The sequence below is a fragment of the Pleurodeles waltl genome, chromosome 4_2 (assembly GCF_031143425.1).
Source record: "Pleurodeles waltl isolate 20211129_DDA chromosome 4_2, aPleWal1.hap1.20221129, whole genome shotgun sequence".
In the NCBI taxonomy this organism is placed as follows: domain Eukaryota; kingdom Metazoa; phylum Chordata; class Amphibia; order Caudata; family Salamandridae; genus Pleurodeles; species Pleurodeles waltl.
The window spans coordinates 850534532-850562079 of NC_090443.1; the positions used below are offsets into that span (position 1 = coordinate 850534532).

At 40.5% G+C, this 27548-nt stretch overlaps 1 protein-coding gene across 10 annotated transcripts in view; it reads left to right on the top strand.

The window, feature by feature from the left end:
* The window catches only part of DAB1 (DAB adaptor protein 1), a 3348596-nt gene that overhangs the window by 2761923 nt on the left and 559125 nt on the right, over positions 1 to 27548 (top strand). The gene's annotated exons all lie outside the window — the stretch shown is intronic.

Genomic DNA, 27548 nt, shown 5'->3' on the forward strand with positions numbered 1-27548 from the left:
CTGCTAGTATTGTTAATGTTTGTAATGCAATTAAATATAAATATGTATTCATATCTATTTGAACATGTATTGTAATAGAAATGTTCATCCTGCTGATCTCTCTGCATTATGATAGTGCCACGAGATTTTCCAATTGATAACTGGCAATACCATTTTACGAAATCATAAAAAAGGGTGATATTGCTAAATACAATGTTTTATAGTAAGGTCCCTGAAGTTTGTTTTGCAGAATCCTGCAAGTGTAGATTTACCAAGTCATCCCAAGCTAAAGGTGCTGTCTGTGCCCATTGTAATATTTGGAGATTCCCGAGTTATATGAATAAAACGTTAGTCTTTACTCTTTACTCCAAATTCTTTTTGCATCGAAGGGTGATTGGGAACAATGATAAAAAAAATGAAAAGATAAACATTAATTCATGATGCAGTCATGTTAAAGTATTTTACCCCTCATTAAACAACTTGAGAATTTGAATGTTTGCTTTCTTCTGCAAAGATGAAATGGTCGGATGTTAGTCTTTCTGTTAGCTGACGCAAGTTATACGTTTTTAAAGTGTACATGATTCTTCTATATCTCAACGTGAGTGCTATTTTACATATACTGTTAACCTACCCTTCTTTACTACCTCTATTGGTAACAGCCAGTTAGCATACTTAGGTAACATATTTTCCATTTAGTGGAAGGCAAATGTTAAACACTACTGTACCGTTTTACTTACAACTTAGTTGATTACTCGTACCTGTGTTTTTGGTTCTTACTCCGCATAAACAAAATATACCTCCCACACTGTACTGCAGAAAACAGAGAGCTAAATGGTTGTAATTGGTCTCAGCTTGTATTGAGCATGCTAAAAACAAATGTTATCGAAAAAGATACATTTTTGAAATGGTAAATTTCTTCTATGCAGCAACACTATTCCATTGGTTCTGATTTTTTCACAAACTATTTTATTTACTTTAAGCAAAGATGATTGTGTATTTCCAAAGCATTTTGTACCTTTCAAACATTGCAGATAATTCAGTCCATGCGTTTGTGCTGTAATGCATTCAAATCCGTCTTTGAAGAAGAATGAAGAATGCATATATTGCTGAAAGTAATGACAAATATATTTACCTTGTATATTCTTACAAAAGACCATACATGAATAAAAAATATACATTTGAGAGATCTAACCTAAATTAAATATAAATATGAGAACGTAGCTCTAGTAGGCCAGAAGCTGTCTTTATATAAACTCTTGGATTGATATGTGCTAACACATTTTCTCATAGAAACAGAACGGGAAAACCCATTGGTACATCAGGCCCATTCATTTTCCTCCCTATTAAAAACTCATCGCCCATATGGTGATTCAGAGTTTTTATGCTTATTCAGTAGGAGTTTTAAAACAGAAAACTTTACACACCTAGTGATAAACGTGAAAGTGAGTACAGTCTAATGCAATAGAAGCAGTAGAAGCTTTTCACAGAATAGGGAAAAACCTTTGTTAATACTATATAAAGGAAAGGAGAAACAGCACATTCACACAAGTAAATAGCAGGAGCTGTTGTGTAAGGGAGAAAGAAAATGATGATTCATGTGTATCAATAGCCACACTGTCAATTTTCTGCACAGCCACCACAACAGTGTTCTATACACCTGTCATCTGTTCGGTTGATAAAGGCTTGGAGGCCTCTTCACAAAGGCATTTTCAGCCACAAACATAGGTTTAGAGTAGAAAATGCCTTCTTTTTTCTGCTAGAAGTTCACAAAGGGATTCCCGGCAGGCATAAATGCATTTATTTGTGTGCCACAGTAGATCTCTAAGTAGTTTGGAAGTGGAAGTTCCAATGCTGGGTTTACCTTGGCAATTTGAGAACATTCACAAACATATACATTTGTGAGCATTCCAGAGCTCCAGTCTGATCTTTTTCCACTCTGGAAATAGTTGAAGATTGTGTTCAGTCAAGTGTCTCTAAGATGGGAATATTTGTTGGCAGTGTATGGGAAGAGCTTCTTCATGGAAAAAATGATTCCCAGAGGTGAAAAAAAATGTGAAGTTCCATTCCTCGTGTGCAGAATTCTACACTATGTAGAATTATGCACAGTGGAATAGAAGCCCTTGGTCACAGGACATTACTAATACAAACTTGTGCCTGCCACAACTTTCTAGACCTCTCACTCACATGTATTACTGTTGTCAGAGAGAGGTATCCAACATTTCCTTATGTCTATTTTCTGTTAAGGTGCAAGGCTTACTGACGTGCACTGCTATTCTATAAATGTTAATAGACCACAGTGCCTGTGACACCCTGCACACATACTTGGTTGCCCATCACAGGTCTTTGCATTTTTCACTAAGTAAATCTTGTGTGTAAGAAATTGGGTTACTGGTTGAAGGAGGTGAAACCCTACTCAAACATGAACCATCATTCACGTCAAGGTGAGGTACAAGTAGAGGTACAAGTAGACCCCAAATTAACCCACGCTCAACCCTCTATTAGCTTGGCAAGGAGCAGGCAGGCCTAACTTAAAGGCAATGTGTAAAATATTTATGCAGCACTTCAAACAGTAATAAAATGAAAACACAGCGCAAGAAAAATTCCATAGCAATTTAGAAAAAATGACAAAAATCCAATCCATAGGACAGGAGATATGCAATTTTAACGATTTAAGTGAAAATAGTGCAAAAAAACACAAAGCGCCAGCTGTGGATATCTGGTTGTGATAGACCAGACAAAGTCAAAAGTTCAGGCCAACAAAGATGGAGCAAGGGCTAGCTACTGAAACCTGGTTAATCCTGCTGAACAAGAGTACCTTAAATCCTGGTTGTGAAGAGTTGTGGAGTCCGATGTGGAGGATGCATTTGTCGGAGATACATTGCATAGCATCGGTTGTGACGTACTGCAAAGCTGCAATGCAAGGTCTGGCATTATTGTCAAGGATGCTGTCGATGAGAGGGCCTGGGTTACGAAGTCCTGTGTCAAGCATGCTTCATGCTCGTTCTGAAGATGCTGCTGGGCTTGAGATGCATAGTCCACTGTCATCATTGTGACAATTATGGCAAATGGGTGTTAGCCAATTCTGCCATGTTTAGAGGAGAGAGCACACACACTGGTTAGCAAAGGTACAGTGTGCCGAGTTCTAAGGGCCAACTAAAATGTGTTCAGAAAACAGAAGGGTGCAGGGAAAGAGTTTGGGAACTACCCTGTTGAGAAGGACAGGTGCGACACTGTGGTACAGTATTGTGGACAACAGTGCTGGAATAATGGCACTATGATAATTTGTTTGCTATTTCGATCAGCGCAGGGGCTCTGAAAGCCTTTTATTGTATCACCCCAGAGTATCTGGGAATTAATTCCCATGCCTAAGGCAAGCAGAACATCCAAATTGGGAACCTACCTGTGGAATTATGGTGAAATATATGAGGTCCACTGAGGTTTTACTATCCCTTTGGTGCTTAAAATGTGACCACTGAATCATTGTCTCAACTATTCTGATTGTAACTGGGAATTGGGCCATACCCTCTGTTGAGTTTCTGAAATCACTTAATAATAGACCTTTTAATGTTGTACCCCAATGTATTTCATGTATTGAATTTAGGATTGAATCATCATTCTTGGCAAAAGTGATGCCATGGCAATGTGCTTTTTTACCAAGAGTAACAAAAGAATATAATCACGACAACATGTGACTCAGAATTACATACAAAATATGATACACCAGTTTCTTATACCGAGGCATTGTGATGCATGCTGGCAAAGAAAAATATGTATTCACCTCAATTGGAGTCTGGAAGAGAGGGGGGAATATTTTGTTTCTGACCATTTGTATTTCACTTTAGAAATGGAAGCTATACATTACTGAAGTAGTGTCTCTGGAGACAAGGGAAGAGGTTTGTAACCTTGAGATAAATGTTCTGTTACGGGGAAATTAAAATGTGACTTGTTCCTGTATCTGGGGTGGTGTAGGGAAGAGGGTTACTATGCACCTTCTGCTTTACATCATCATCACATCACTTTTTTTTTTAAAGTACTTAAGCCACACGATGCATTTTCTTCAACAATAGCCTATGTTAGTGCAGCTTCTGAACCAAATTACAAAACATACGCGTTTGGATGCAAAATAATTCCAAATTACAAAATTGCATGACAGTCCCATCTTGGAAATACACATGCTCTAAATGTACTCCCACCAATGTTAGTAGGTCATAGGGGAATACATTGCCATATATCAAAGAAGGGTGGGCTGCATCGTTTCTCCACCTAGAAAAAGTTTTTCTAGTCCAAAATATTAAAAAGTTACCGATTACCCACACTTTGAACAGTCTTTGGATGTAAATGAGGGCGTAGGAACAAGCGTATAAGGCCGTGGCAGAACTCTATGCACAGTGTAGGAGAAAACATATGATCCATACATTACAATAAATCAATTGACCTAGAGAATTGAGTCCTCAGAGGTTTAACTAAAAATTTAGATTTTTGAGTTGTTATTTATTTTGGAAGGAATTAATTAAACTTTACATTATTTTACCTGTAAACACTGAATTTAGGAATTGCAATAATATGCTTGTAATTGAACTACCCCTATTAAAATGCATTAAGTAGACTGCCTCAAAAAATGTCAAGGGACCGTAACTCCAGTACCATACAAAATTGTAGACAAGATGGTTTGTTTTATAAAAGGAAACAGAAGAGCACGTGGACAAAGTAAAAAACGTCCTGTGTGAAGTCGGGGACAGTTTGATAAAGTTCACTGTAGTGAATTCAGGCACAATTTCATGACTTTAATGGACTTTCATTAACATAAAGTGTACCCACCAAAAACACATGCAGCTGAGCGGCTTTCAACCTACCAGGTAACCTGCTCATAAACAGCAGAACATCCTATGGTTAGGAAGCAGATAGAGTCCAGTAGGTAATCCTGGGTTAATGGTGGGAACAATTTATGGGGTAAGGAAAACTCTCTATCAATGACTTTGGCAGGTAGGCAGGGGATAATTTGGCAGAGGATGATGCAAGGGAGAGAGGTGTGGTCCACTGATGAGCATAGGCTACTAAGTGGCTCCAGGTTATCCGATGGCTCTTGCAACCACAGGAATGATTTATTTCTGCTTGTAGGAAAGTACCATCTTGCCTGGCATGTTACTCCCATATTTCACTGTTTATATGTTGTTTTAGTGTATGTGTCACTGGGACCCTGCCAGCCAGGGCCCCAGTGCTCATAAGTATGCCCTCTATATGTTCCCTGTGTGATGACAAACTCTCTCACTGAGGCTCTGCTAACCAGAACCTCAGTGGTTATGCTCTCTCATTACTTTCTAAATTGTCACTAACAGGCTAGTGACAAATTTCACCAATTCACATTGGCATACTGGAACACCCTTGTAATTCCCTAGTATATGGTACTGAGGTACCCAGGGTATTGGGGTTCCAGGAGATCCCTATGGGCTGCAGCATTTCTTTTGCCACCCATAGGGAGCTCTGACAATTCTTACACAGGCCTGCCACTGCAGCCTGAGTGAAACAACGTCCACGTTATTTCACAGCCATTTACCACTGCACTTAAGTAACTTATAAGTCACCTATATGTCTAACCTTTACCTGGTAAAGGTTGGGTGCTAATTTACTTAGTGTGTGGGCACCCTGGCACTAGCCAAGGTGCCCCCACATCGTTCAGGGCAAATTCCCCGGACTTTGTGAGTGCGGGGACACCATTTCACGCGTGCACTATACATAGGTCACTACCTATGTATAGCGTCACAATGGTAACTCCGAACATGGCCATGTATCATGTCTAAGATCATGGAATTGTCACCCCAATGCCATTCTGGCATTGGGGAGACAATTCCATGATCCCCCGAGTCTCTAGCACAGACCCAGGTATTGCCAAACTGCCTTTCCCGGGCTTTCACTGCAGCTGCTGCCAACCCCTCAGACAGGTTTCTGCCCTCCTGGGGTCCAGCCAGGCTTGGCCCAGGAAGGCAGAACAAAGGACTTCTTCAGAGAGAGGGTGTTACACCCTCTCCCTTTGGAAAAAGGTGTCAGGGCTGGGGAGGAGTAGCCTCCCCCAGCCTCTGGAAATGCTTTGATGGGCACAGATGGTGCCCATCTCTGCTTAAGCCAGTCTACACCGGTTCAGGGATCCCACAGCCCTGCTCTGGTGCTAAACTGGACAAAGGAAAGGGGAGTGACCAATCCCCTGATCTGCACCTCCCAGGGGAGGTGCCCAGAGCTCCTCCAGTGTGCTCCAGACCTCTGCCATCTTGGAAACAGAGGTGCTGCTGGCACACTGGACTGCTCTGAGTGGCCAGTGCCAGCAGGTGACGTCAGAGACTCCTCCTGATAGGCTCTTACCTGTGTTGCTAGCCTATCCTCCTTCCTAGGTAGCCAAACCTCCTTTTCTGGCTATTTAGGGTCTCTGCTTTGGGGAATTCTTTAGATAACAAATGCAAGAGCTCATCAGAGTTCCTCTGCATCTCTCTCTTCACCTTCTGCCAAAGGATCGACCGCTGACTGCTCAGGACGCCTGCAAAACCGCAACATAGTAGCAAAGACGACTACTGCAACCTTGTATCGCTGATCCTGCCGCCTTCTCGACTGTTTTCCTGGTTGTGCATGCTGTGGGTGTAGTCTGCCTCCTCTCTGCACTAGGAGCTCTGAAAAAATCTCCTGTGGGACGACGGAATCCTCCCCCTGCAACCGCAGGCACCAAAAGAACTGCATCACCGGTCCTCTGGGTCCCCTCTCAGCACGACGAGCGTGGTCCCTGGAACTCAGCAACTCTGTCCAAGTGACTCGCACAGTCCAGTGTCTCTTCAGTCCAAGTTTGGTGGAGGTAAGTCCTTGCCTTCCCACGCTAGACTGCATTGCTGGGTACCGCATGATTTGCAGCTACTCCGGCTCCTGTGCACTCTTCCAGGATTTCCTTTGTGCACAGCCAAGCCTGGGTCCCAACACTCTAACCTGCAGTGCACAACCTCCTGAGTTGTCCTCCAGCGTTGTGGGATCTCCTTTTGTGACTTCGGGTGAGCTCTGGTTCACTCCTCTTCGTAGTGCCTGTTCCGGCACTTCTGCGGGTGCTGCCTGCTTCTGTGAGGGATCCCTGTCTTGCTGGGTGCCTCCTCTGTCTCCTCACACAAGTGGCGAAATCCTGGTCCCTCCTGGGCCACAGCAGCATCCAAAAACCCTAACCGCAACCCTTGCAGCTAGCAAGGCTTGTTTGCGGTCTTTCTGCGTGGGAACACCTCTGCAAGCTTCTTCACGATGTGGGACATCCATCCTCCAAAGGGGAAGTTCCTAGCCCTCTTCGTTCTTGCAGAATCCACAGCTTCTACCATCCAGTGGCAGCTTCTTTGAACCGTCAGCTGGCATTTCCTGGACATCTGCCCAATCTCTACTTTGTCGCGACTCTTGGACTTGGTCCCCTTCTTCCACAGGTACTCTCGTCTGGAAATCCACTTTGGTTGCATTGCTGGTGTTGGTCTTCCTTGCAGAATTCCCCTATCACGACTTCTGTGCTCTCTGGGGAATATAGGTGCACTTTACACCCACTTTTCAGGGTCTTGGGGTGGGCTATTTTTCTAACCCTCACTGTTTTCTTACAGTCCCAGCAACCCTCTACAAGCTCACATAGGTTTGGGGTCCATTCGTGGTTCGCATTCCACTTCTAGAGTATATGGTTTGTGTTGCCCCTATACCTATGTGCTCCTATTGCAATCTACTGTAATTCTACATTGCTTGCATTACTTCCTTTTGCTATTACTGCATATTTTTGGTATTGTGTACATATATCTTGTGTATATTTGGCATCCTCATACTGAGGGTACTCACTGAGATACTTTGGCATATTGTCATAAATATAAAGTACCTTTATTTTTAGTATATCTGTGTATTGTGTTTTCTTATGATATTGTGCATATGACACCAGTGGTATAGTAGGAGCTTTGCATGTCTCCTAGTTCAGCCTAAGCTGCTCTGCTATAGCAACCTTCTACCAGCCTAAGCTGCTAGAAACACCTCTTCTACACTAATAAGGGATAACTGGACCTGGTACAGAGTGTAAGTACCCCTTGGTACCCACTACAAGCCAGGTCAGCCTCCTACACTGCTGTAAAAGGATACTGAAGCAGTGCCATTTTTAGAAATTGTGTGAGCTTCCTGAGTTCTCAGAAATGTACAATAAAGTTCCTATTTTTGTGATGACACACTTTACAAATTAATAGAGCTCCTCATTGGAGTCGATAAAGAATTTAACAGAACACAACCCTTATATTTGCAAAATTAATTAAGTAAAAATATTCTGTTTGTTTTTTCTGGGGCATTTCTAGTTAATTTCAGAACCATGTGTACAGAAGATTGTTTGCATCTAGAGTTTTGTACCAAGTGGTAAGGTACTACATGACTCATCAAATATAATGTGATGAGGAACTACGAGTGGATCAGGTACTGCATAGAGATGATGGGAATGGATCAGTTAGTATCTATGAAAAAGGCACACATAGGGCCAATCGGAGATGGCATCCTCACCAAATGAATTTGTACATAAACATTTGTTTATACATTTGTTTCTGTCTTACTGCATTTTTTTCTAACGTGTTTAACAGTCAGTCCATGTATAGCTATAGCAATAGGTTGAACACATAGAGGCATAAACAAAGAGAATGATCATGCATACATTGGACGTATGACTTATTACATATTAAAAATCTATACATTGAAGTAAAAGGCAGATTTAGATGTGAGCTTGGGAGATCGTTAGCTGTCTTTGCATCCAAGATACAAAAGGAAAGCTTTTAGGGTGGCCTCGAATAAGGAGAGGAAGGGTTCTGTTTTGAGGAGGGCAGATTCTGAAGGAGAATGCAGAGGAAAATTATTTTTATACCAAATAAGACACTGACAAGCTACAGAATACAAACAATTCCGAGCAACTACCATATAGAAAAACTTGATTAATTCTTTAAAAAGGAAAGTGAAGAGGTGGCTCTAATGTTACTTAGGATAACGTAACACACAAATAAATGTTCCTGTGTTGTTACCAAACAATGATAGAATATATAACAATGCAAATCCAGGGCACAATAAAAAATAGAAAACTTGTTTTATAAGCATCAAGGAAGATAAGTACCGTAATACCATTCCCTATAACATGGTTGAACTGGATTCATTATAGAGCTTCAAATATAACCTTGACAAATTAATCAGCAGTTCAGTGTAATGATTGTCCTTGTATCACAGCAGGGCACTGGAAATGAAGATCAATGAGTCACTTGCAAATCCTCAGTTTTAATCATTGTTGCAAGATGTGTCTGTGTGATGGGGAAGGTGAGGTACTTCTTCTGATGTTCTATTCTCAGGTTACATACATTGATGAACAGATAGGTGTCTTGTGACAGCCAGTTCAGATTTACTTGGGATTTCTGGGAGACTGTGTGCAGCACATATTTCCAAATTATGCATTCCTGATTTCTTCCCTTACAGCCTCCTATACAGATGTCTACTTTAAACACTGGCAAAGAGCATATGTGCACACTCTTGACCTGAGTGAGGGTTTTGTAATAAAAAATAATTTTTCCAAGGCTGACCATCATATGTTGTTTATCAGTTCTCATGTGTATATATGTATAGAGAAATACCGAAAGTTGTTACAAAGCAACAGCTGACATAGAGGTGCCATGATCATCTATTTCTGATGTAATATGTTACTATACCTTTCTTAAGCTTTCTCAAAATCTTATTACATGATAATGGTTTTAGTACCATGTCAACATCTATTTTTGGGTCTCCTTTCTGCAGATTTAGCTATATATCGACTATTCAGTTGTGATGGACTTATGTGTTTCTTTCACAGTATTCAAAATGATCTAATTGAGGCAATAGGGAAGGTTATTTTGATTTTGTGAAGAGTAGATCTCAATTTTATCCTGCAATGCAGGTCTTTGAAAACTACTTGACTGCATGTCTGTAGTATTTACTGTTATTGAAATGGCATATACTTTGACAGTTTAGCTAGTGTCTTTGTTTATTATAGGCGTCTTGAGTGGGTTTGCTCTTGAAAAAATGACTTATCGGTGATGAAAAGCGAATGGGTATCTCCTAAAGCACATTACCAATGAAGGCCTACACAATCATATTAAACATAAACATGAACAAAAATTGTGCGAGAGAGAACTGATTTTTAGGCTTGCAATCAGTTTTCCTCTATCAACATCTACTTTAAAGCTGAAGTGTAAGAAGGCAAAGGTTTTGTGAGGTGCAGAATTGTTGCATTTGACCACTCAGAGGTCCACAATTGAATTAATCTTTGCTTGCCTTCATAATTTCTTTAGTGTTGCCTTGTCTCTGTGATTTACCTTGTTAGTGCAAATTTCATTAGGCTTGATGCACTAAACAATTGGCTGCCCATGCAAAATGAGTTCCTCGGAGTTAGCTCATGTAGAAAAAATACAAAACTGGAGGCCAGGTGGGCTTCTGCCAAAAAAACATAAGCATCATATTTAGCAGTGATTATAATACTATTTTTATTAAGTTCTTTATACCACACTACTTCTAATTCCAAAGGCTGTGGTGGACCTGGCCCTGACTTCAGGGTCACAACCAAACCTTTAGACTTTCTTCTCCTACTTTTTGCTGAATTTCTTTTTGCTACCCTTAGGACTCGTGCAGTTTAGCACTGCTTACCTGTGCTAGAGTGCTTGCGCTCTCCCCCCTTAACATACTTCACTTAGAAGTCCCTAGTTAAGTGGTGCTACAGGTACCTAGCGACTGTAAATTAAATGCTGCCTGTGTGTCTTCAGCACTGATTGTGCCACCCATTTAAGTAGTCCCTTAACCATGTCTCATGCCTGCCCTTGCAGAGCCTGTGTGTGCAGTCTTACACTGCCATGATGACCTGGGAACATAACCTTTTTGCCAAGCCTGAACATTCCCTTTTCAGACATATAAGTCACCCCTAAGGCACGCCCTGGTCAACCCAGAGGGAAAAGTGTAATACATTTTAAAAGCAAAACATATACTTTTAAGTTTAGCATGTCCTGGAAGTGAAAAACTCCCAAAGTAATTTTTTACTACTGCAAGACCTTACCTCTCCCGTAGGATAACACTGGGATTACCTAATTACATTTTATAGATGTAATTCCAAATTGGGATGATATTAACTAGTCAAGTCTGGTGTCTCTGGAATCACAATTTAAAGTATACAAACTTATGGTGAAGTTGGATTTTAAATGACTATTCTGAAAAGACCACTTTCAAAATGTTGGAAAGTTGGCACTTTCTTAGTTTATTCATTTAGTGCCTGCTGCCTGTCTTTGACCACATGCATGGGGTAGGTGACAGCTGGCGTTTGTGTATTCCTCCTAGACAGGTGTGCCTCGATGGGTCATCTCTGGCAAGATGGGAAAGGTGAGCTGTGTACAACCACACTTTTATCTCAATAGGCGGTGTACTGTCCACTCACAAAGTGCAGCATACCCCCTGTAGTGAGTCTGTAGCCAGGGCAGGAAGGGCAGGACCTCTGTTCACTTCAAAGGCCTGTCTTTGAAGTTTCCCCCACATCAAAGGCACCACTCTTTATAATTACTGGACCTCAGACACCACCATATTATTGAACTTCTGGATCTGTGGATATTCTGCCAAGTAGAAGGACTGGTGTGCTGCTGAAGGACTGCCACTCTGCTGGACTCCTGCTTTGCTGTTCCTTGATGAGAACGACTGGACTTGCATCACTTGCACCCAGAACACAGAGTGACTCCAAGGGCTAACTGACTTTTCTCCTGATCTGAAGCCTCAGGGACATAAAATACTTCCAATCATCCTGCTTCTGCACCTGGACTTTGCTATCTGTGAGTCTACCCTGTCAAGTGGTGCCACTCCAGTCCTGGACCCTTTGAAGTGGGCCTAAGGTGCTTGCCAGCGGAACTGATGCATCTTTTCTGCTGAGTGATGCATTGCTGAGCAGAATCAGTTCATCTCCTCGGCTGAGTGGTGCAAAATCGAGCATAACTGACGCATCACCACTGCTGCGTAGATTGAACTAATTTAAAAAAGACTTGCATCGCCACTCCATCCCACGTCTTGGTTTCAATGCATCACCTTTGGCACCGTCGCTGGACAACAATTTTCGCAGCACAGATGCCTCACATCTCCTCTGGATGGTGGCCTCAAAGATGACAACGAAAATCTGCATCACAGATTCAATGCTCATTAGATCCAGCACATTGTCTCAACTGCTCAACACATCCTCGACACTAGCCTTCCCATCGCAAGCCTCGTCAACAGGATCCTCAACATCGACAGAACAGGAATTCACACCACAGCCTCACTGCATCTCTGAACTAATGCAACACCTCTGTTGAGCAATGCATCTTTTATATGGATCAATGCTCCACAAGCTAGGATTTAAGGTTCTTTGATTCAGCAAGCTTAACTGACTTCCTTTAGCTGGCCTGCACTCCATTGCAGTCAACCTGAACTTTGTTTTCGTGCAGTGTGACCTGATATCCACAGTTAGCTATTTGCGCTTCTTTTTGCTATTTTACTTAAAAACTTTGAAATTCAGTATCTCCAGTTCTACCTATTGGATTTGTGTTGTTTTGGTCTCGCCTTGATCATGAAATTTGGATCTAGTTTTGTAACTTTTTAACCTGCTGTGGAATCTTTTTGTGTGATGTTTTCACTGTTTTACTGTTTGAAGTTTTGAACAAATACTTAATTCAGTGCCTCTAAACTAAGGCCTGACTGCTCTGCGCCAAGCTACCAGAGGGTGAGCAAAGGTCAATTTAGGGTGTTCCTATACCTTCCCCTGGATAGGATTGTGGTTGCTGCTTGACTATGGCTGATACCCCAGTGAACAAACAACTTAAATTCTAACAAGCTGTATGTAATAAGTGCTACTTTTATCCAATCTTAATAGCACTGGTGTCTCTTGAAGGGTTCCAGAAAATACCTCTGCCCAGGGTTGCTTGTCCTGGCCCCCCTTGGAGCCCCACCATGGCTGTTGAATGTACCAGGAGGTAGCACATAAAAAATTCACTGCACTTTGCCACACGTTAGTTGTCCAAATATTTCCTACTGCAAAGCAGTGATGTTTGCTTAAAATGTTTTAATCAGATTTTATAAATGTGTATGTGTATATCCATATATGCATATCAACATGTAGAATTATACAAACATGAAAAGTGAGATGCAAATAATTTAAACACATGAATGAATGGTTTTATAATGAGCTTGAATGCCCTAAGGCATCTTGGTGCTGGCATTCGTACCATGAAACAGAGAAGAAACAGAAATCATGATGTTAAAGAAGCAGATTTTATGCAAATGCCATATTTTTAATTGTTTCTAAACCTGCAAGAGGGTGGAGGATGCTTTAATACACAAAGGAAGAGTATTCCATAATTTAATAGTAACCTCAGAAAAACTTCTCCCTCCCCAGGAGTCTTGTTTTACTCTACGATCAGCCAAAGCCAAAGATTTAGCATGGCAGGACCTGGCCCATACCAGCAAAAAATCTGTCTCATAAAATGAGGGCCTGTATCATGAAATGCTTTGTAGGCCAAACAGAGCACTTCCAGTGAAGCTGATTGATAGCTTGAGAAACTGGTGAATGTTTAGGGATTTTCATCAACAAGCGTGTAGCAGCATTTTGTAATGCTTGTAATTTGCTCAAATGTCTTTTTTCAATTCCTAAGTAAAAAGCATTACAGTAATCAATAGTAATCACAGCAATTACAGTGCTAAAATGACAGCGATCACAATAATTACAGTGATCAATCTTGGACATCACTACGGTAATGTTTACTGTTTTTGTAAACCAAAAGGAATAAACTGCATTTTTTTTTTAAAGTTCTCAGCAGATAGAAACATGCAGAAGTAGTTTGATTTATCTGTTCTGTGAACGTGAGCTTACCGTCTAAAGTAATCCCTACATTTCTAACTTTCGCAACTGGAGAAGGTAGAGGGCCAAGGAATTGAGGCCACCAATTGGAGTCCCAGAAAAATTTATTTTGTAAGATTATGTTACTCATATATATATGTATGTGTGTGCATGTGTGTGTGTATATATATATGTGTATATATATATATATATATATATATATATATATATACATTACCTAGTTATAATTAGGTCTGCCTTTTCATCAAAGAGCGTTTTTTGGTTTGCAAATAACTTTGGACCCATTTGATGAATCTTCACAAAACTTTCCAAAAAAAGTACCATCACCTCAGCTCCTTCCTGGAAAGTTTTCTGGTGATCCATCAAATAGGGGCTGAGAAAAAAAGGAGGTCCGAAAATGCAAAATCCCAATGCATTTTCTATAGACTTTTTAAAGTTGGGCTGCAGGAAAAACAGCTAAACAGACTCACCCGAAATTCGGCAGGAAGCTAGATCTTGGTCCGCAGATAATGCCTTTTGTGATTTGGCGTAACCACATTTAGTCATTTTTGAAAAATAGTGATGAATAATTGTGTATCGGGATGGTTGGGCTCACACGAGTCTCAAGAGACTCTAGTGGGAGTGCCAATTTAAAAATAGTGCATTCTGATTGGCCCAGGGAGCTTTATTTCACTTGGGCCATCTCGTTCCTGTGGGAGTCAGACTTCTGGGAGTGCAAGAGCTCCGTTTGGCTGCTAGCAACATGAGAAAAATGAAGTCATCTGCCCTGAACTTAGAAAGAAAAATTACAAGGGGGCAGGGTAGGGACCCCCGATCTCCTAGTCTCCATGGAAGAGAAGGGGCCCAGAAGGACTCCTCGGGTGCCAAAGAGAAAAAAAAATAAAAAAATGCTTCAATCCTGCAAAACGTTTGTTGGATCGAGAAAACAACAAACAAAATGGCAGCTAGGCTGCCAAGCACAGGGGAGCCCACCCCTGGTTCGGTAGTCATGAAAGGGAGGGGTGCTACATGGTCCCCTCCACCCCAAACATCCAAAGGCCCAGAGAGCCTACCCCAGGGCTCAAATTTATTTAAATGGGGAGGGAGCTGTGTGGCCCCTGTCCCTGAGCATCAAGAGGCCCCAGGGTGCTCACCCCTGGGGCCGAATATATTTTAGAAGGGGAGGATCCATGAGACTCCAAAGCTCACCCAAGGGCAGAAATATTACAAAATGCGCAGCTCCCCTCCTTGAACCTCAAAAGGCACCAACGAGCCCACCCTCAATGCCGATTAGTTTAAGGAGGGGGTGCATGACCCCCCCAAGGCAATAATGGCCCTAGGGACCTTATCCTGCAGAGCTGGCTCAAATGATATATCCCAGAGAGAGCACACCCCCAGCAGTTTCCCTACATGCAGTGACACAGGCAGGAAAATATTTGCATATGCATGTGAGCCACTGCTCTTTAAAATAAATAAGGCCCTCGGGGATGGGGTCTCCAGGGCCAAGCCCACTGCGAATGGCTGAAGGCAGTGTGCAGTGTGGGGTTGACTACCTTTGGGGGACTGGCCATAATCCTTGTGACTGATCTCCCACTGCACATGGCCTTTGGCTATGTGCAGGATAGGGTTGGCTGACTTTATGGGAGTTGGCCAGGCCTGTGGCCAACCACCATCGTGCACGGCAATAGGCTATGACAAGCATGGGGCTAGCTGAGCTGCATGTGGAGGGATGGCTGCAGGACCTAGCAAAAGGCCTGGCCCTGCAGCCAACCTCCTGTTGCACACAGCCGGGGGTTGGATTTACGTATTATAACTAAATATTACTTTACATTAAACAAAACCCGTAGAAATTCACACAAAAAAAACATTAAAATAATGTTACAGTTAGATGTGATGAAAAGATCTGTGTTGTTTTTTTTATTAAATAAAAACCTTAGAACTTCACTTAAAAAAACAAAGATTAAAGTAACCTTATAGTTAGGTGAATATGTCAGTGATAACATTAACATTTTTAACTAAAAACACAGAAATTTGCCTGCCACAGTTAGAAATTGTAGTTAGAGATTATAGTTTAGAGATTTCATGAAAGAGTAGCACGCTCCTGCCACTGACAGTATTTGTAGTTGAAAGGACAGAACATTATCAAATTTGACTCCTAGGTTTCTGCCCACCTCTACTGGAGGAGGGGAGCTTAGAGTCAGGCCACCAGACCTTCGAAAGTACAGGTTCTGTTTCCTAAATTATGAGTATTTCCTACTTATCTGTGTTACATTTCAAGTGGTTATTTTGCATCCTGCGGATAATATCAGTGAAAACTTTTTTAAAGTTCAGTTCTGATCTAAAGAGTTTTTGCCCATTGATAATATCTTTTGATTATCATTGGCATAAGAAGCTGCTGAAATACCGAATGAGCTAATCTCTGCTATAAGAGGGGCCATGTACACATTAAAAAGCAAGAGGCTGAGCCCTGCAGTAGCCAGAAAGATAAGGCGTTCTCCTTAAATGAGTTCCGCCCAACGGTTACTGTTTGTTTTCTACTTTCAAGGAAAGATTGGAACCATGACCAGGCATTGCAGATGATCCCAATTTCCAAGAGACACTGGAAGTGTAGGGAGTGGGAGATGGTATCAATGCAGCTGAAAGGTCTACCCACTGATTACAGAAAAGGTTCATTCTCCTCATCTGGACAGAATTGGGGTGATCCGTCAAGCAGATAAAAAACATAATAGGTCTGTTTTATAATTGTTGATGTACTGGTTCCTTGATAAAGGCAATAGGCATACCACTTTTTAAATTTTTGTGTTCTGACCCTTTGACAAAGCCTGTAGGTCTGTCTCACTTAAAAACTTAAAACCACATTCTCTATATCGTTACATGGAATAGTGATCCATGCATAGTGGCCCTGGTATGGGCCCCTGTGGGGGGCTGATAGCAGGGCCTGGTCCCTGCATCCAAACCCACGCTGCACATGTCCGAAGGCCCTGCACAGTGGTGAATGAACACCGAACTACACACAATGTACAGAGATGAACATCTTAATTTTTGCTAACAAAATAGTAATTCACTGACAAAAACCTAAAGGTTAAAGTGGTATTATAATAAGGAATTATAATAACACTTTACTTTAAATAAAAAAAAATGAAATTCACTGAAAAAAAAAGCTTAAATTAATTACACTATAATTAGGTGAAAATATCTGTGAAAACATAAAGTTTTAATCTAACAAAACCACTGAACTACACCAGTCATAGTTATCATTAATAACTTGTCTTCAATGATGTCGAGCTATAGTTATTTTTTGGCATGAGTTATAGTTATTAGTAATAACTATAACTGGTGAAGTTCAGTGGTTTTGCTAGTTTAAAACACTGTTCATGGAGTGGCACGCATTATAGTTACTTTTGAGCCTGGGTTATACGTAGTGATAGCGATTAGATTAGATTTGATTAGATTAGTTTTGTAAAGCACACCCTTGTCCACAGGAGTCTAGGTGCTACCGAACTACCTGAAAACTAAGGCCTCCACAGGAAAGACTACGGAGTAAAATGCCATGTTTTATAAAAATATTGACGCTAGTGTAGCAAAGTGCAAGGTTGCCCAGAGGTGTCTATGGGAGCCTCATTTTATCGTCTGCTCTGAGCGGGCTTTAAAAATGATGCCAAAAAAGGAGCAGTGAAATATGTTACATTTCATTGTGCCACTTTTGCAGGCCTTCTACTGCCTGAACGCCGCCCTTGCATATATTGTGCCTGGCGCAGGCATAATGTGGCGCAAGTGTTTAAAAAGTGGCGCAATGCATGCATATGGTGCATGGTAAAAGACACTCTAGCGCTGTCTTTGCATAAAAATTATGATGATATGTTGGTGCTAAAGTAGTGCTAAGGGCTCTTAAATATGCCCCTTAGTAGGTGCATTCCAAGCAATTCTCAGTTCTATTATTCGAGATAACTTTTACAAGTGACTACTTCACAAACTAAAAGTTTCAAATAATTTTTCAAATATATATTTGCAAACTGTGGCAAGACCAAAGAACTCGCCTGAATTAGTAAGAGGCTCGCTTATTGAACAATGGTGAAAGTCACACCTAACCAACTGTAGGTCATAGATTCATAACACAATGCTTAATGGAGTTAAAAGACTGTCAATCTAAGAATAAATCATATTTGTAGGCACCCCTCAGCCATTATGGTCATGCAAAGAAAATAAGTGTGAGCTTATTGCAGGATGGGTTTCTTCACAACAAAAAATGCACTTATTCTTTCACAAACAGCAACGTAGCATTTACTGTAGAGACATCCCTGAATTTGACGGGAGTTTGATATCCATCACCTTAAAAGGGAGTCAGGAGCTGCACTCGTGAATAAAAATAAGGAAAATAAGGGAGAAAAATGATCCCAGAATAAAGAAGGGCTGGTTTGTCGAACGAAGATATAAATTGACCTTCCACTGATGCATTATAATGAATTTTACCACTTATAAGAAGATAGACTAATAACTCTTCTATGTATTCCTTAATAACAATTAATAGCCTGCTTCTATCAAGGATGAAGAGGGGACGTTTGTAAAACACAGAACCTTACTGGTCTTAATGCATCAGTGCACCACTGCCCTTGACTGTTTAGCATAAGAAACACAGGTTAATTCTGAGTAATGGCAAAACACATTGGAACAAAACTTGAAACGCTTTGTGGATTTAAAGTATGTGACATACTGACAGCTAAAAAAATTTGCTTTCTTTGAAGATGATAATTGAAATAATGGTGCTTGCAAAGGTTTCTGCATCATGGTCAGAATATTACTTGAGCACATTTATATTATTACACCTCCCTGGACAGATTTAATTAAAACAGATGGTATACAGAACCATATTTAAGCAAAACATACCTGCCCACAAACTAGAATAAAATCATTTTGCACTGTTTTTCGTCATTTTTAGGGTCGAGTGCAAAGCGCTCTGTCCCTGGTGGAATCTCCCTGCGGGCCTTTAACCACCCCCATGTCAGGCCCATCAGTTATGTTGGTTAGTGGGCTTGCCTTTCAAAATTAGCTTGATTTAATTAGTGAAAGGCATGCATATGCCATGCCTTTTCCGGTGTTTAGCCCTCCTTGAACGCACCTGCCAACTACTGAAAACATACGAGGCTCCATGTTTTCCGTGTGGTTTCTGCACTACTTTTTCTCTTTATTTTGTAGGCAGCGTGATTTCGCTGGGCAGTAGTAGAGCGCTTTGCATGACATCGACCATTTTTCATGGATATTTGCACTTTTGCTGGTTATATGGATAATTGCATTATTGGCGATATGTTTCACTGCAAGCAAACTTCTCTTTCCTTTTGTGTGTTTGCTTTGCGCTCATGGTGGCTGTCGGCTAGCTTATGTGAAACTGTTTTACTGTACAGTTTATGTAGCAAGAAAAGTCTGGTTAGAAGTTTAGAACTCTAATAGCTTTAATTCAAGCAAACCTGAGATCCACTGCACTGCAAATGTTTGTTTTTCCTGGGAGCATTTCATTATCAAACATGCAGGACAAACCGTCTCAATAGTTACAATTGGTTGAAAAAACATTTTAACTTAGAAAGTACCTCTGCCTCAGGCATATTTGTTTTGCATAAAATGTGCTATTAACTTTCTCCTAATTGTAATAAGCTAGTTCACTTTTTTGCTAAGCTTAAAATCAAACTATACAGCATAGAACAGTGGCAGTGACTTAAAAGAGGGTTAAATATAATAATCACTTCCGTATTGTTGGGATGTACTGAACAGCTGTCATGATAATAGGAAGGTCATTTGAAAGGAAATATGAATTATAGTATTTTGAGCACTATTTGCATTAGAGCATTTCTGGGAGATGCATGAAGACACAAACAAATAGGCAAGCAAAAAATAAAAAAACATTTTGTAGCACGTCATTGAGTGATAGAGAATGCACTTTTCATCAGAAGAGATCGCAAAACAAACATCATGTCACAACCATACTAGCTCATGCTCATTGTGTTTGTGGAGGTCAAACGCGATGAAAACTCCCAAAGCAGTATTTTTTTTTCTGCATGATCAGTGCTTATTTTGTGGTGGGTTGTAATATAACTCATTTTAATGGACCAGGACCTACTTTCATCACAGACTTTCACTTAAGGCAATTGAGAGAAAGACAGAAAGGGAGTGAGTACTGGTGGGCACTGGCACTCATTTTCTTGGGGACCAGGACTTATTTTTCATCATGCAGACTTTGACCTACAGCAAATCAGAGAAAAGCAGAAAAAGGAGGACGGGAAAAAGACAGGAAAACAGTGACAAAGAAAGTAGAGAAGAACACACCTCTTTAAGCGCTGGATAAATAAGCATGGAAATTAGGATGATGGAGGAAAGACGCTCAAAGGACCCCAAAATTTGGCTTCACCATACAAAACTAATGGAAAGAGTGATCACATTCAGCGATCAGCAGACAGCAGGGCTGCTGAAGAAAGCTGTTCCTCAAATTTTCAAATGCTAAGAGCCAGTTTAGATTCATGCGTTATAACTGTAATATCACAAAGGCCAAATATAGTCTATGGTTTGGATTATATTTGCTGTTCAATTAATTACATCATATGGTTCAAGCATAGGAGCACTATTGCCCAACTATTTCAAATAAAACAGGAAGGCATATATAAAGACCATCCTTCTTCTCCTGAAGATCATCGAGAACTGTTTACTAACCCAGACATTATGAAAAATGACAGATTGATTAGCAGTCGTCAAATGTACGTGCTGTAAAATAATATATTTGTTTTCATCTCACTTGTGGACTTGAACTATCATTTGAGGTTGTATTAGTAGCATGTGTTTTCAGGAATACAATCAAATGAGTAGAGAAACAAATTTGCATTTTGTAAATGGAGTGTTTAATTTGAATATTTATGGGGAGCATTTATACTTTGATGACATCTCTTTCTAATGTAGTTCTTTGTCTGTAAACTATTTACTTTACGTGAATAGGTTCTCCACATGATAATATACAAATGAATAGCAGATACCATGTTTCTGTGTGAATCAGATAAAATTGCATGATCAGATAGATGAATAGACATACTTGGATGCCTTCTTCCTTGCAGTACATTTGGGAAATGGGGTCTACATGCTATGGGATGAGTTTACAGAAATAAACATAAAAATATGGTTGTATATTTACATCCTCACCTAAACTAGGTTTTGCATTGTTTTTATTTCACAAACATTCAGGAAAGCTGCCTGATCACAGGTTTTCCAGGCTTACCTCTGAGGATGACAGATGACTCCCACAGGCTCCCATTCAGGCTGTGGGTAATTGTGGAAATAATGTAACTTAGAATGGAGAATGGTGCATTTCTCATTGGGAAAACATTTTTCACCATGGAGAAAGCCCTTCAAATACACCTTTAGCAAATCATAGTTTTTGTATTCTCCTTCTGATCCTGAAAGGGGAGTTACTCCAGCTCCTATCAACCATTCCTAGTGTGTGAACGGGTCAGATTTCAGTTTGTGAATACTAACAAATGTACTTGTTTGCACTTGTTCACAAACCTACAAGGATAACCACACAACAACATAACATAGATCAGTTGGACTTCTTTGAGATTAAAGCCTCCAATATCTGTGAACCAATTAGAACAATCACAACACAGTCACTTTTCAACCACTTAAGCACCCACCTCTAAACTTGTTCTTTTTTAGATCCATGTCAAAAGAGGAAGTTATATATTGGCCAAGAGAAACAATACCTCCAGCCATCAATTGAAACCTTACTGTATGTTTTATGAAGCGTGTGTTCCATTTCTCAGAGCTGAATTCACCATATTCAACACACCTCATTTAAATGGTGCTGCTCTTGCCTCTATAAAGAATGAATACCCCCCTGTGTCAGAACCAATAGCAGAGAAACAGATGCTATCCATCCTAAATTAAATCCCAAACTTGTCATACCTATGCAAAATCTTGGAAAGATAAATCACTAGGAAAATATGTGGAATGATACCTCCTTCTTAACCTTTGACCTTCTGGTGCTAGATCACCATAAGGTGCAGAACTAATGCTAGGAATCATCTGAGGAGAGCGACTCTTCAACCCAGATGAAGGAGATCGAGTGGGTCTGATCATCTTTGAACTATCAGCTTTTTATGGTATAGCTGATCATATTGTTCATCAGGAGAATGGAATTGGTGGACACTTCAATAATTTCTTGTCAATACAAATCACCCAGTATGCACAGCATTGTCTGTCTTTTCATATGATGTACAGTGAGGAATTCTTCAGGGCTCCTCCCTTTCATTTCTATTCTTCAATATTTACATGTTTTCCTTGCTCCAAGTAATAAAACATCATCAGGTAAAATTCCAGATGCACATGAATGATAGATTGATACACACACATTTAAATAGCAGTGCAGACAGGCAGAATAACATCACAGAGTACCTTAAACATGCCTGCTTTTGGATGGAAGAAAGCTGCCTCTGTGTGAATAAATCAAAGGCAAAGTTCTATTAGGAAGGGTGGATTAAGAAGGGTCAATTAAATGCCACTACCAGTGAACTGGCTATTTTCTATGGGCTTTCATCCTACTTCAGCACAAAAGACTAGAAGCGAAGGGATCGTATTTTAATCAAATGTTCACCTTACTCCACATTCCAGTGCTGTGGTCAGGGGAAATATCTTACAACTTCCCTTCCTCCAGAAAATCCTTCTACTTATGTGAACCAACAGCCACAGTGAGCTTATATTTGATCGGGTCATGGCATGTTTAGACTAGTTCACGGTGATGCTGTGTTTAGTTTCTGAAACACTCCACTCAGGACTATTATGCGTGCAAAATCAGGAAGCTTTGATGTTCTTGCATGTATAGAAATACAACCATATCAAAAGATCCATACACACTATTCACTTTCTCTCTATTAAATTCAGAATTAAGACCAAACCTTCGTCCTTCATGAACAATGTTTTGACAGTCTTGGTTACCTTCCAAAACTAGTTCTCTGCTATAATCAAATAAGGAACAAACTATACTGCTCAGCTCTTCTGATCCCACAATGGTTCTTTAAGAGACTAAAGTTTAGTGGACATTCTTTCTGGTTGAGGGCTCAAAAACTATTCAACAACATCATCCATAAATCTACATGGAAACATATTTTCATCAATTTAGAAAACTCCTGCCATTCCGATTGCAACTAAAGACCTGGTTGTTTTCACTGTAGTTCTCTGAATCGCATCAGCCACTCTTATCTGTCCAGCACTTCAATACCTCTGGTCTAATGTGTTTTATAAGTAACTCAAATACAAATACAAAAATAAATTTTTGAAACAGGCATTTAGTTAATCTTACATCTCCTTTGGAATGGCCGAAGGATAAGAAATCTAGGTACAAACTACAGATCTGATCTCTGTTTAAGAGGGTTCTCTTTGATGGAAACTTTAGGCTACACATAGTTCTTACGTTTTAGACATTATAGCCTTTTGCTATCCAAGGGGATCTAGAGATTCAAATTCCACAGAAAAAATCAGGCAGCTAGTTTTTACATTTGTGTTGTAAAGTATATGATAATTTTTGATGATTCTCCTAAAGCTCAATGTGCTTCATGGAGCAATAAAGTCTCAGGGTCTCCACCACGGAGCTGTTGATTGTAGCTTGCTATGTACTCTTCCAAGCAAGAATGTTTCTGTTAAAAATGGGTTCTTTGTTTGACAGTTAGGTTACCCCCTGTTCAAGCAAGGACCCTCACTCTAGTCAGGGTAAAAGAGAATCACCCTCAGCTAACCCCTGCTTACCCCCTTGGTAGCTTGGCAGAGCAGTAGGCTTAACTTCAAAGTGCTAGGTGTAAATATTTGTACCAACACACACAGTAACTTAATGAAAACACTACAAAATGACACAACACAGGTTTAGAAAAATAGGAAATATTTATCTACACAAAACAAGACCAAAACAACAAAAATCCACAATACACAAGTCAAGTTATCAATTAAAAAGCAAAAAGAGTCTTTATGTAGTTTAAAACACACACTAACACTGTTAGCATGAAAATGTACCTTGGGTGCATCAAGAATAACCCTGCACAGGTAAGTGTGCATCAAAAAGGGCTTGCAATGCGTCAATTTCAAATAGGTACTATTTATCTAAACAAAACAAGACCAAAACAACAAACATCCGACATACACAAGTCAAGTTATGAAATTTTAAAGATTAAACTCAAAAATAGCGCAAAATGCTTTGATAAGGTGTTAACACGGCATCTTGACGGAGTCGTTCCCAACAAGCCGACTCCAGTGGCGCCGCGTCTGTGCGAAACGTTGAATCAGCGCACTTCGAGCGGCGGCAGTCACGATGTGGTGCGGCGACTTCCACGGAGTCGCGGACTTCAGCGGGACTCCAGCGGCATCGGGCCTGCGAAGGTCGTCACGTTCCAGCAAAGATCACAGAGTCGGTTGCAGGCGGCATCACCGGATTCAGCAGCGGCGGCAGTCTGAAGTTGTCCGAAGTCGATTTCCTTGGATTTCCACCAGCTTTCCTTTCAAGGGCCAGGGACTGGATAGGGCACCACTTGTCAGAGCAGGAGTCTCTCCAGAGACTCCAGGTGTTTGCAGAGAGACGTATTTGCTGTCCCTGAGACTTAAAATAACAGGAGGCAAGATATAAATCAAGCCCTTGGAGATTTCTGCACAAGATGTAAGGCACCCAAAGTCCAGTCTTTCCCCTCTTACTCTGGCAGAAGCAGCAACTGCAGGATAGCTCCACAAAGCACAGTCACAGGCAGGGCAACACTTCTCCTCAGCTCTTCAGCTCTTCAGCTCTTCCACAGGCAGAGGTTCCTCTTGATGTCCAGAAGTGATCTAAAGTCTATGGTTTTGGGTGCCCTTCTTATACCCAATTTCTCCTTTAAAGTAGGCCTACTTCAAAGTAAAGTCTCTTTTGAATGTGAAATCCTGCCTTGCCCATGCCAGGCCCCAGACACTCACCAGGGGGTCAGAGACTGCATTGTGTGAGGACAGGCGCAGCCCTTTCAGGTGCAAGTGACCACTCCTCCCCTCCCTCCTAGCACAGATGGCTCATCAGGAAATGCAGACTACACTCCAGCTCCCTTTGTGTCACTGTCTTGTGTGAGGTGCAACCAGCACAACTGTCAAACTGACCCAGACAGGGAATCCACAAACAGGCAGAGTCACAGAAATGGTATAAGCAAGAAAATGCTCACTTTCTAAAAGTGGCATTTTCAAAAACACAATCTTAAAATTTCCTTTACTAAAAGATGTATTTTTAAATTGTGAGCTCAGAGACCCCAAACTCCACATGTCCATCCGCTCCCAAACGAAATCTACACTTCAATCAGATTTAAAGGTAGCCCGCATGTTAACCTATGAGAGGGACAGGCCTTGCAACAATGAAAAACGAATTTAGCAATATTTCACTGTCAGGACATATAAAACACATTACTATATGTCCTACCTTAAACATACACTGCACCATGCCCTTGGGGCTACCTAGGGCCTATCCTATGGGTGCCTTACATGTATGAAAAGGGAAGGTTTAGGCCTGGCAAGTGGGCACACTTGCCAAGTCGAATTTACAGTTAAAACTGCATACACAGACACTGCAGTGGCAGGTCTGAGACATGATTACAGAGCTACTTATGTGGGTGGCAAAACCAGTGCTGCAGGCCCACTAGTAGCATTTGATTTACAGGCCCTGGCACCTCCAGTGCACTTTACTAGGGACTAACTAGTAAATCAAATATGCCAATCATGGATAAACCAATCAACAATACAATTTACACAGAGAGCATATGCACTTTAGCACTGGTTAGCAGTGGTAAAGTGCTCAGAGTTCAAAAACCAACAGCAACAGGCCAGAAGAAATAGGAGGCAGGAGGCAAAAAGATTGGGGATGTCCCTGCATAAGCAAAAAAGTCCAACAGTTTCCTTTTTATTACTTTTCTCAAACCTCTTCTGTTTGTTTATTCTTCTGAGTATTAAGTGGAATTTTTCCTGGATCAGTTGCCTTAATTTTTGCTTAACAGCTCTCTTGCAATATTGAAACATCAATCCTCAGTTTCAGGATTGAGAGCTTAAAGGTAACCTCAAGTACCACCATATTATGGTCAAAAGGTCACAGTACTTCTTAGAATAGAACTTTTTGAGACTTATTGAGATTAAAAAATTATATGCGATATAGTTTGAAGCCTATGACTAAAACGTGTTCCCTGGCAACCTTCATTCAAGTACCACCAAATATCCCACCGCTATAAAATAGTTATTACTTTTGTTACAGATTTCTGCGTCATTGGTTCAATGAGGCCCTGTACTCAGTCTATCCATTGTGCTTCTGTTTATATTATAAAACTTTTACTCTCAAGCAATAAGCACTGCCGATAAGAATGTTCCCGTTTCTGACAGACCATGTTCTGTCTATCTGTTACCCCTGCCTGCTTCTGTGCAGCAGAGCTCCTCATCTAAACATGCAATGTAGATATTTGCCATTTCAATCCAGAAGCCACATTTCGAAAATTAGTTTGGCTCTAGGCAAATGCAGGTATGCTTTGAATGCCTAGAAGCCCGCGGATGCAATGTTAATGCTTTCAACTGTGAAGTTTATAATCTGTAAACAGTATCAGGAATGATACAAATTGAAGGATGTATGCAATTTTGCATCACCGTTCGATATTTTAACTTTTTAGAGGCTAATCTTGAAGAAACATGTAGAATGACTTTAAAATTGAAACAATATGTCAACCTTGTTTGGCTAGAAGTGCACAACTTAAGCCCTTAGGAGCATTTTTATTACGAAATGATACCTGTGTGGTGTGCTGAATTAATTTTAAACTTTGTATGTGAACTCTGTTCCGAGCTGAAGTGTAATTTACACCTTTGGGGTTGACCCATGGATGAGAGTTCATAATCTTATCTAAGGGCACTTTTGTGTTTGCAGTGAGGAACACTGTCATGCTGGGTCCACACCGAGCATACAGGCATTACCTCACCAAATACTGTCTGATTGATGCCCTCACCACTATGGAACAAAGAGAAAAGTAGATCCTTACCTAATATTTGAACTACTCTCTCTGTTTCATTTATACTGCTTGATCATTAGGAAACTAGGAATTAGGTTTTAGTTAAATGAGAACTTTCCCATTTTCATTCTCTAATGCTGTTCAATACTAGCATTATTTTGATGTCTGAATTTTGAACACTTTGCATGAAAACATGATAATGAGTTTTTATTGAGATGTGTTTCTCTTTCATGAGCGTTGCCTTAATTATTGAGTCCCGAAATACAGAGAGTGTGCAGAGTCATGTATTCTGATGCACATAAAAATAGAGGGAATGGCAAAGCATTGTGAACTATGTCACTATAAATATGAAGCACACATGCTAACATCGAAGACAATATTATATTATTGGTTTTGTATTTCGTCTAATATTTACCTTGAGTTTGTTTGGCAGAGCTGATATTATGAATGACGGAATCTTACAGGTATAAAATGGTAATCAAATGATACAACCTTTGTTATTAGTTTAGACTTGTACTTCATATTTAGCTCCTAATTATATGCGAAATCATGATAGACCTCATCAAAACCATGAAATGGTTGCTCAAACGAAATTAGTACTGCATATTTCAAATATCAACAAATCAAAATGTCTACCTCATATTTCTAATTATTCACCCATGGAGGCAATCCTTTCTCCACTTTTC